Source organism: Lynx rufus, unplaced genomic scaffold (assembly GCF_022079265.1).
Source record: "Lynx rufus isolate CCGP_SWC_20201006 ecotype Redwood Valley unplaced genomic scaffold, mLynRuf1.p SCAF_21, whole genome shotgun sequence".
NCBI lineage: Eukaryota > Metazoa > Chordata > Mammalia > Carnivora > Felidae > Lynx > Lynx rufus.
Window position 1 is genome coordinate 27817798 of NW_025814836.1, and position 12073 is coordinate 27829870.

Here is a 12073-nt window from a genome sequence, read left to right on the forward strand (position 1 = left end):
CCTATGATAAAAAAGGAGCGTGGGTTCTGTAACATAATACACAACAAATTTTAACTCCCCGGAGAGCAGCAGGTACCATGTCGCTGCATCCGTAATCTGTAATAAGAAAGGGTAATAAATTTGAATTTACAAAATAAAATTCTAATCAGTGTTTTGAAAGCCAAGGCCCTAAAGGCATAAACAATAGATGTGGAAACAATTCTGATGATGCACCCGGGCCAGGTTTTTGTTTTTGTTTTGTTTTTTTTGTGCATTTGCATACATTTTAAACTTTTTATTCCGAAATCGTTATAGACAGGACGCTGCAAACGTGTTATCTAAAGTCCTAGCATGTCCTTCACCCAGTTTCCCTCAAGGGTTACGTCTCACGCGACTCAAAACCCGGAGCTGACACACTACAGTGTATGCATCACCACTACCGTATCCCATCTGCACATCTGTGTAACCACCACTGTGACCAAGAGACGGGACTATGTCCCCACGGCAGAGACCTTTCTCCTGTTTCCCTCCCGCTCCTAAACGCAGGCTGACCCTAAACCGTCTTCTACCTCTGTAGTTTGTCACTCTGAGAACGTTCTAGAATGGAATCGTACAGTACGCGACTTTGAGATCATCTGTGTTCATTCAGCTTGAAGTTCTGGGGTGCTGGGCGTTGGATAGTTTGTTACTTCTTACTGCTGAGCAGTATTCCGGTAGGAACATGTCACAGCTAATTTGATCGTTGTCACTGAAGGACATTCTGGTCATTTCCTGTTCGGCGTTACCGCAATAAAGCTGCTGTGAGCATCCCTGTGCAGAGTTTAATGTGGACCTGAGTTATCATTTCACTGGGACCAATGCCCCGAAGTGTGGTTTCTGGGTCATGTGCTGGGCACAGAAATGATTTTGTAAGAAATCGCCAAACTCTTTTCCAGACCAGCCGGACCGTTCTTGGCCCCCACCAGCTGTGCAGGAGACCTCCGGTTTTTCTGCATCCTTGCCAGCATTTGGTATTGTTACTGTTTTTTTGTTTTTACTGTTGTAACGGGTGTGTGGCAATACCTCATCGTGGCGTTCCCTCGCATTGCCCCCGCGCCCAGCCACGCCAAGCCACGTCGCCCATCTTTTCAGGTGCTTGTCTGCTGCCCCCAAGTCCTCTTGAGCACCCTGTCCCTTCCTGGCGCCTAAGCATTTCCACTTGTGTTGTCTGTAGCTTGACCACTGAGTGCTGAGAGGTTTTCTTGTAATATTCAAGATAGGAATCGTTTGTCAGCTGTGTGGTTTGCAAATATTTTCTCCCTGCTTGGAACCTGTCCCTTTATCCTGTCGACAGAGTAATGTTTAACTGTCATGTCGTCCAATGTATTGATTTTTCTTTAAGAGATTGCCCTTTCGTTGTAGAATCTGAGAACTCTTCACCGAGCTCTGTGCCCTGTTTTCTCCTGAAAGTTGTATGGTTTTACATCTGCATCTATGATCCATGTTTTGAGTTAATCTCTTTTTTTTTAATGTTTATGTATTTTTCAGAGGCAGAGAGGGACAGAGCACAAGCAGGGGAGGGGCAGAGAGAGAGGGAGTCACAGAATCCGAAGCAGGCTCCAGGCTCCGAGCGGTCAGCACAGAGCCCGACGCGGGGCTGGAACCCACCAACCGTGAGATCATGACCTGAGCCGAAACAGGATGCTTAACCGACTGAGCCCGCCAGGCGCCCCAGGTTAATTTCTGACGCACACGCGAGGTTAAATCGAGGTTTGCGTTCTTGCCCACAGCCATCAACTGCTCCAGCACTCTGTAAAAGAGTCACCTTCTTCTGCTGAATTGCTTTTGCGCTTTTCTCAAAAATCCATTCACTGAACCTGTTTGGGTGCATTTCTGGATCCTTCTGTCCTGCCGGTCTGTAACTGTCCGTCCACCAACATCACACGGCTGTCCAGTGTCTCGAAATTGGGCAGAACTGATTTCTTCCGCTTTCTTCTTCCTCCTGTAAAGGTGTCTTAGCTGGTCTGGGCCCTTTCACGAGTTAGTTTTAGCATCCTCTCGTCTGCGCTGCAGGAACCCCAGCTGGAACTCTGGTAGGGATTGTGTCACACCTGCGTGCCAGCCTGGGGGAGAACCGACAGCCGACAAGGTGGAAAGTTCCAGCCCACGCGCAAAGCGCGCCGCGGCCTAGATGCGCTTGATGCCTCCCATCATCCTCTGCGGTTTCAGGTACACACATTCTGAACGCATCTCGTTAGACTTGTAACTAACTGACCGTGATTTACAGCTAATTTTATAGGCTTTTGGCTCATTTTCGGTGTCAACGTGACAGGGGCTGAGGGACGCCCGCAGAGCAGGTAAAGCACTGCTTCTGGGTGTGTCTGTGAGGGTGTCTCTGGGAAAGATTAGCATCTGAATCAGCAGAAGGAGTAAAGACGGTCCCCCTCATCGGTGGGGCTGGGCACCACCCAACCCACCAGGGACTAAATAGGACAAAAAGGTAGACGAAGGGTGAGTTCGTTCTCTGCCAGAGCCAGGGAATCATCTCCTCCTGGCCTCGGACACTGATGCTCCCAGGTCTTGGGCCCTCGGTCGGACTCAGACCGGGATTTACACCACAGACGAATACAATGTTTTCTCTCTCTCCCTCTCCCTCCCTGTTTCTCTCTCTCTCTCTCTCTCTCTCTCTCTCCCTCTCTCTCTTCCTCTCTCTCTCTGTCTCTCCCTCTCTAGCTATCGTGAATGGTATTGTACTTCTGATTCGGGTTTTTATGTATTTAATACTATTTTATAGAAATACGATTATTTTTACATGTTGTTTTGGATCCTACAACCTTTACGAACTCACTTCTCACTTCCAGGGCTATTTTTTCTTTGTAGATTCCCTGGGATTTTCTACGTGGGCCTCGTGCCATCTGCAAATAGGTACAGTTTTATGCCTTCCTTTCTGATCTGTATGACTTTTATTTCCTTTTCTGGCTTTATTGAGCTATGTAGAACTTGCAGTACTGTGTTGAATTGCTAAGAATTAACATCAGTGCTACACAATCTGTTCCAGAGAAGAAGAGAGGACACTTTATAAGACCAGTATTACCCTGATAACAAAATCAGACAAATACAGTTCAAAAAGGGAAAACTACAGGCCAATCCCTTTCATGAACATAGACACAAAAATCCTTAATAAAATACTAACAACTAGAAATCAGCAATACGTAAAAAGAATTGCACACCAGGACCAAATGGGGCTTCCTCCAGGGATGCAAAGTTGGTTCAATATTTGAAAGCCCATCAACCATATTAACAATGCACCATTAATAATGCACCATATTAACAGACTAAGGAGAAAAATCACATTTTATAATCAACCGATACGGAAAAATATTTGAAGAAATTCTCAACACTTTCAGACCGTGTGACAGAATCTCTCAGAAAACCAGGAATAAAGAGGAACTTCCTCAACCTGATAAAGAACATCCATATTTTAAACACACACACACACACACGGCTAATATTAGACTCACTGGTGAAAGCCTGAATGCTTTCCCCCTGGGACCAGGAACGTGGCAACAACAGGTACTCTCACCACTATTATTCAAGCTGGTGTATATTTCTGAACACTTTTTCCTATTACATAATCCCTGGGTAGAAGACACGGAGAATTCAGTGGCGATCACGAGAGTCAGATGGGGTGGGTCCCCAGACAGTGGGCGTGTGGCCACCACACTCCTGGACAGAGCGCCCTGACAAGAGGAAGTGGCAGAAACACTGTATCTGTTTGAGGGAAATCATAGGGCCCAAGGAGGCCTGTGCCTCTTTTCCAGGTGGGGTCTGGGGAGTCGGTGTCTCCCCAGAGTGTCTGCCCCACCCGGCACGGGCCAGGGCGGCAGAGCTGACCCCGTAGGGTGTCTAGGCAGCCATCTAAGGAAGCTGGGGGGGCTCTCCACTCCCCGGAAGCAAAGCAGGGGAGGGGTATGCGAGACCAAAGTCTCTTCCCCAAGGTGCACAGAGCTGCTGAGAGAAAGCAGCATCTGAAAAGCCCTGGGGTCAGGGAAGAAGGAGGCACAGTGGTCACCGTGTATATTGGCGACCTCGGTCCAAACAGGACACAGGGCCCCCCAGCGGATGCTCGGCGGCCTGTCAATGCCAATGACGACACACGGAAGGCCTCCCACCCTCGGGTGCTTGGTCTCCTAAGGCCACCGCCACCCAGAACGTACACGTGATACTGAAGAAAAGGGAAGTGAAGCTGCACACATTTAACACTGGAACCAACTGGATTTACCGTCCTATCGGAATCAGGCTCAAAATCGAAATGAAGTTCCATTCTAGGGAAATACGTGCTTGCGCGTGTACCCCCGTGGCCTGCGAGCTGGGAGGCTCAACTCATTTGGACGCAGATTTGCCACCATCACTTGGCCACCGAGAAAGAAACCTGGAAAGCCCAACGCTGAGATGGCAGAACCCTCAGATCCGGATCCACGGGGGGAGGTGCCCCTGGGCCGGGTGGCGGAGGCGAGAGCCCTCGAGCTGAGGGAAAGACGGGGGGGGGGGGGGGGGGGGGGCAAGAAGACCCTTACGTTCCAGACGTGATGAGAGCCCAGCGCCTTTCAGGAGAGGACCCCAGGGGCCCACGAAGCCGGGACGACACTGTTAGCCCCTCAAGGGAGCAGAAGGCCCCCTCTGCCTACCCGTCCACGCTCTGCACCCAGAAATGCCAGGATCCAGTCCCCGAAAGGGCAAAGTCCATGCTTTCACTCAAGAGGCCCCTCGGCAGAATCCTCACCAGGAAACATCGAGAGGATTCAAAGGGGTTTCACAGCCTGAAGCAAAAACCTCTCGCCTCCTGCCTGGATCTGTGACTGACTCTCCCGGTAAGACCCGGAGGGCCCAGGTCTCAGGCAGACATCCACTCACCTCGGCAAGCAAGAGTCTCCTAGGAGATTCAACCTTCTTCCGTGACAGACAGCAGACGGCAGCCAGTGACCCAGAACAAAATACAGATGTACCCAAAGCGCAGATTTTGTTTTGGCACAACTCTGAGCTCTGTCCCCAGCTTCCTGCACCGGGGCCCTTCGTGTACCGCTGTCATATCCGTCATCAAAGGCCAGACAAAGCGGCCACCGCCAGGCTCTGAAATCCTTCCCCAGGGGTCAAGGGCGCTTGGTTCCCCACAGCACCTGGCGCAAAGCTCTGTGGACACCCTGAAGTCGCTGAGCCTGGGCGTTCCGGCCATTCCGGGAGTCCCCCCCGTTCCTGGGCCTCCGTTTCTCCACCTGTGAATAGGGTGGGCAGGACAGGGGTCTCCCAGGGCCCACAGCGTCAGCACGTGATGTCCCCAGACTTAGCCACAGCCGGCACACCCCGAAGGCAGAGCCATTCTGCACACTTGCTTTCAGCTCTACTAACCAGGGTTCTTCCGGATGCAAGTGCCAGAAAATCCGACTGGTTGAGACAAAAAAGAGAATTCGCTGTGGCGACTTTAACTGAGAGGCAGACTGAGGTCCAGCCGGACCCATGCGGTTAGTCAACACCGTCAAGACCCAGTCTCTTTGCTTCCATCCACCATCTCTGCTTTTCTCACGTCGGCTTCCACCTCACTGAGGACGGCAAGACCGCGGCCAGCGCCGGCAGGGGCACACCGCGTGGTTCCAGCGTCCCCAGCAGCAAAGACCACGCGGCTCCCCTAGAACGGCCCGAGATTTGAGTTTCTTTGGCTCTGATTGGTCGGGCTTGGATCACATGACCACCGCTGGCCCATTCACGAAGGCCCGAGGGATACAGTGTTCTGATTGGTCGGGCCTGGACCTGGGGGTGGGGTCACTCTTCATCCTACCAAGTGGACGGAGGACGCGGGAAATTCCTGCAAGAGATAGTGTCACCGGAGGAGGGAATTCGTGTCAGGTGGCGGGGTGGGAGGGAAGACGTGCATTCGTCCATGCCATTGGCCTTTGACCTTCCCTAGGATGAAACCCCAGCCTGGACTCCTGCCATCTTAGTCTTCCGAAGCCCCGCAGTGTATGCCGCCTGCTCTGGAGGCGAGGGGGCAGGGGTGCAGAGCCCTGCGTCTCCACCCGCAGAGAGGACAAGAGTTTCCAATGACCCCTCCCCATCCAGCAGCTGGTGAATGGCCAGCTGCCTGCCCGGCCACCGCGGCCATCCTGCAGAGTTATTTCCTAAGTAACCATCCACTTACGGCACCTCAATTATAAGAAAAAATTCCTTCGTTGGTCTTTCTTTCTTTCTTTCTTTTTTTACTTAAAACACCAAATCAGCCTAATGGTAATAGATTTATTTTATATAAAAAAATTTTTTTTCAACGTTTATTTATTTTTGGGACAGAGAGAGACAGAGCATGAACGGGCGAGGGGCAGAGAGAGAGGGAGACACAGAATCGGAAACAGGCTCCGGGCTCTGAGCCATCAGCCCAGAGCCTGACGCGGGGCTTGAACTCCCAGACCGCGAGATCGTGACCTGGCTGAAGTCGGACGCTTAACCGACTGCGCCACCCAGGCGCCCCGGTAATAGATTTATTTTAAAATCCCTCTGAATTCCCTTTCTTAGAGGCCTTTCTTATTTTAGACTGCACAACAAGCCCACCCCAAAGAATCAATACAAGGCCTGGGAACAACTACTCTCACCTCCTGATTCAGTAAAGCCTCTCCTCCAGAACATTCTAGAACTCTATAACTGTGCCATTCTGGGGAGGTGAACCCTGCAAGTAGCTAAAGATTTGCCTTCTCTCTTAAGCACCAGACATTTCTGATTGCAAGTTTTTCTCAACAGTCTGCACACGCACGCCCCTGTCCTATTTGTTCACTCCAGTAACTTCTCATCACAAAAAGTAGAACATAAAGATAAGAAAAATATTGAATTAAAATGAGATGCAGAGCACATATGCCTACTTCCCTTCCCACTCCCCCTAAAATGACTCAAAAGATCAGATTAGCTGGGCCTGATTCCAGTGAAGGGGGTGGTAAATCTTTGACTTATTTTTTTATATTCTCCCATGTTTATAAGTCAATTCTAGGCTATATATGTAACACAATTTGATCCAAAGAAAGAATAGTGGGGAAGCAACAATGCAGGGCAAGCCCCCCAGAGACCTGAATTCTGCTTCTAGCCAGCCATGAACTTCCTGTGTGGCCCTGAGTGCATCACTTCCCAAGCAAAAGATGAGGAGGTTGGCCTGACTTATTCCCCAGTTTCCCACCAGCTCTGCATCAGTTAGGATCCAGTAGGAAACAGAGAGAACATTCAAATGGGATCATTCGAGAGAAGCACGTAATAAAGGGACGATTTCCAAAGGTCAGGGCTGGGAGTAGGGAAGCCACCAGAGATAACGCTCTTCCCGGGAATGAATACCGCCCTCGGTCCTGAGGAGCAAGGGAGAGGGCAGCCACTGGTACCTAGAGACAGAGCTGGCAGGAGGGAGGTGCCCCCAACCTACTCTCGCTCCCTCCAGACAAACCTGTCTCTTGGGCCAGACCCAATCAGATGCCCTTGAGCTGATACCAGGGACTGCTTCCCACCCCCTCCCCCAGGGCGGGGAGCTGCAAGACAAGAGCTGAGTGGTACCCGGAGGTGCCCCGCACAGACTCGTGCACCTCTGTCTGTAGTGCTGTGCTCTGTGCTCTGCTCGGTGGGGACAGACAGATGCTTCTCCCAACTCACTGTCAACCACATACTTGGCTCCCTCAGCGGGGAACCGTCCGCCCCTCATCCTCGATGGGCCAGGAAGCCAAGTTCACTGGAAGGTAGAATGCAGTGTCCATGTTCAGGGGATGGAAAGGGCGGGGGCGGGTGTGTGTGTGTGTGTGTGTGTGTGTGTGACTCTGGGAAGTCGGAGCGTCGCAGCACGTGGGCACTGGTTTTATATTTGCTTCCAGTGCCGCTGGTGCCGATCGTGAGCGAGTCCCGGGGGGTCTGGACTGCCACGGGGACACTGGACTGTGAACACGGCATTCCTGGGCCTGCTGCTTGCGACCAAACACATCTGCCACTTCTGTGCCCAACTGCCCTGAACAGAAACTGGAATTAGAGATTTGTTCCTGGAGAATACAGTTTCTGAAGTTGACCTGCTGGGCATTCATCAAACCGTGATACCTTGCGAACAGAGCACGTGCCCTCTTTCCCAGGGCCCGGGGGGCAGTCACAGAACTGACCACGTACAGGGCACGAGAGAGACAGAAATACATTTCAGATGTAGACAGAGTACAGACCACATATAATTACATTAGGTTTAATGTTTAAACATATGTTATCTATTTTATACAGCATATATGTTTTACGTATAACATATAGAAAACATATTTTATATATGATTGTATAGCAGTCTCATTGGGTCTGGAAAAATCTGCACTTAAAAGAAAGTGCATGGTCTTAAATACTAACCAGAAATGATAAAAATAAATAAGTTACACACTCAAGAGGTTGAGGGAAACAACAAACAAATCTAAAGAAAGCAGGAGAAAGAGTTTAATAAAGTCACGGGTGTATACTAACAAACTAGAAAAACAGAGCTAACAAATAAATTTAAAGACTTCACAACAATAATAATAAAATTAAAACCTTTTCGGGGAAAGACAGGTAATATAAGACACAAAATCAGTACCTAAGAAAGGGGAAACACGGACGGAGAAAACCAGAATAGCAAGTAAATGTTCAGTTCAGTCTATGATTTTGGAAATGATAAATCACCAGGATTGACTCACAAAGAGACAAATAAAACCATGATAATGTAAAAATTCACCAGGGTTAAATGGGGGTTTTCTAGGAAGTACAAGCATACCTAAATATTGTAAATGTTTTCCAACTGCCAGATTGGCAAACCCAAAGAGATAAATTAAAATTGTAAAAACAAGAAGAATTCGGGATAGTGGTGGCTTACAAAATAAATGTATAAATGACAGTAGCTTTCTTAAATACTAATAATGTCCAGGTTTTTAAAATATAGAAAAAATCATATGTTTATTAGAAGCCACAAAATGTAACTCCCAGAAATAAATCAGACAGGAAGTATACAAGACAAATATAACAAAACGTGTACAATTCTATCAGAAAACTTTAAAGGACAAAGAGTGGAGGAATAAACTTTTTTCTTGAATAAGAAGGCAAAGCATCGTGGGGCGCCTGGGTGGTTCAGTCGGTTGAGCGTCCGACTTCGGCTCAGGTCATGATCTCACAGCTCATGGGTTCGAGCCCCACGTCGGGCTCTGCGCTGACAGCTCGGAGCCTGGAGCCTGCTTCGGATTCTGTGTCTCCCTCTCTCTCTGCCCCTCCCCTGCTTACGCTCTGTCTCTCTCTGTCTCTCAAAAATGAATAAACGTTAAAAAAAAAAAAACTTTTTTAATTAAAAAAAAAGAAGACAAAGCATAGTAGAAGTATTAATGCTTCCTAAATTAATAAATATTTTCAATGTAATTCCAGTAAAAATCTCAATGAGACTCTTCTAGAACGTAACAAAGGAGAAATGAATTAATCTTTTTTTTTACTCAGATGTAATTGATATGTAATGAATTAATCTTGATGCTTGTGCTCTGTGTCTCTGTCTCTCAAAAATAAATAAACATTGGGGCGCCTGGGTGGCGCAGTCGGTTAAGCGTCCGACTTCAGCCAGGTCACGATCTCGCGGTCCGTGAGTTCGAGCCCCGCGTCAGGCTCTGGGCTGATGGCTCAGAGCCTGGAGCCCGTTTCCGATTCTGTGTCTCCCTCTCTCTCTGCCCCTCCCCCGTTCATGCTCTGTCTCTCTCTGTCCCCAAAATAAATAAACGTTGAAAAAAAAAAAAATAAATAAATAAATAAACATTAAAAAATTGTAAGTGGAAAAAATGAAACCATAAAAACAGAAAGTGTGGACAGATATGTTTCAGTGTTGAAGGAATTGGTACAAGGACGGGGGAAGGGGGGGCTGCAGACAGGGAGAGTCGAAAGTCAGAAACCATAAGGAAAAATATTTGTCTATACAGTTCAGACTGTAAAATTTCTTACAGCCTGTATAAAGACATACACAATATACAGGCATAGTAGATATATGCAAGATTAGGACAATCAACAGACTGTGGAAATTATTTGCAACGCACACTATAGCTGATGGCTAAGCTCCCTCCTATATAAAGGACTGTGGCAAATCAACAAGAAAAGTATTAACACATCTGGAAAAAGGTGTTAACAAGAAATTCACAAAAGAAGGAGTGCAAAGGATCATAAACATTGAAAAATGTCTTGGGGCGCCTGGGTGTGTCAGTCAGTTAAGCTGACTCAGTTGGACTTCAACTCAGGTCATAATCTCATGGTTCATTGGCTCGAGCCCCACCTCGGGCTCTGTGCTGACAGCTCAGAGCCTGGAGCCTGCTTCAGATTCTGTGTCTCTCTCTCTGTGCTCCTTCCCCACTTGTACTCTGTTTCTCTCTCTCTCAAAAATAAACATTAAAAAATTACAAAAAAAGTCTAACCTCAAAAGCAATAAAAGAAGTAAAAATTAATACAAGAAGGGGATGTCATTTTGCCCTTTCAAAATGGGCAAATTTCAAGAGGTGCATAGCACGGCCATCCAGGAGTGACAGGCGGGTGCTGACGTGGGCCTCCCATCCACCCGGGGTAGCCACGCAGAGGAAGTGACCTCCCTGGAAATCTAGTACAATATGTACCCGTGTTTCAAACGCACGTTCCTTAACCTAGAAATACCACTTTCAGGAATGTGGCCACAGGGAGGGAAATGTATACACAAAGATATTAACTGCAGTGTTATTTCCAAAAACTACGAACGGAAAAACAGCAGAAATGCCTAAGCATGAAGAATCTGTTCATCAAATTCACGGTAATATGAAAACTTGTCCCCACACACTGTGAAGTGAAGGGAGCGAGCGAGATGGAGATTTTAAATAGCCTGTGTTTGCGGAAGCCCATTTCGGTAAATATATTAGCGTAGAAAAAAGTCAAGAAAATTAGATAGCGGAAAAAAAAACACAAAGAACGGTGGAAGAGTTGTCCTTTTATTTTCCATGTTCATGTTGGACAAAGAGCCTTATTTCATCTACCTTCAGACAGAATAACACAGCTATCGCCCCCGGCTGGGGAGTGAAGGCGAGAAGCCCTTGTGTCCGCACGCGGGTGCCTGGCAGAACCGACCCGCGGGCCCCAGCGCTAGAGCAGCAAACCCTCCCGGCCAGACCTCCATTTCCAAAAACGCTTCCGAGTCCACATACTTACTTCTGCATTTCCTTTAGGTGACATGGAAGCTGTGTTTTTGTAACACAGTTCCAGAAGAGCAAAGCTTCTCCAAATGCTACACCTACCCGCTCACCACTCGCAGGGCATACGTGTGTGCACACAGACGCACACATACAGCAGCACCCAGAAGCTCCCACGCACACAGCGGAGGGCGCACGCAGGCCCCAGGAGTCCTCGGGCACCCAGGCCCGACGCCGGGCGGACCCACAGACCAGCCAGACCCACAGACCACCCATCGCAAGCAACGCGCAAGCTGACTTCGTGCAAAGTGCAGTAGAAAACCTGCCGGGAGGACTTCTCGGGGGTCTGGCCAGGCCGAAGTCCCTGTCATCTGCTAGCCGTTTCTATGTGGGGCCATCAAGCCCGCCAAAATGCTCCTTCATGCGTCCTCGTCTACAGAGACATGTCCCCAGACTCAGGGGAAGGTGTCCCCCCCCCCCCCGGGGCACACTGAGCGCGCTGTGGGAGAGGAGCACCGGAGGCCTGAATGCCAGGGCACAGGGGCTGTGGTCTGTGGATCCCCGCGTCCCCAGCGGCCCAGCGGCCCAGGCCGGGGGCTCAGTGAGCGCTGCCGGGACAGGCGTGCATGAGGGAATGAACGAATGAATGGGTGGGTGAACGAATGAACACCTCCAAAGGCAGTCTGCGGTTCAGCCGGGTCACATCACCAGCGAGCTCACTCACACGCAGGCTCTCAGACCCTGCCCGCAAGGAGGGCCCGTATTTTAACAAGACCCCTGGCGATTCCGGTGCCCACGACAGAATCGCTGGGTCCACCACATGCTGGTGGGTGTCTCACTTTGCTGCACATTAAAACCACCCGGGAGAGCACGTAGTCACACACCCCAGGTGATTCCTGTGTGCAGTCTCAGGTGCCTTAGGGTCT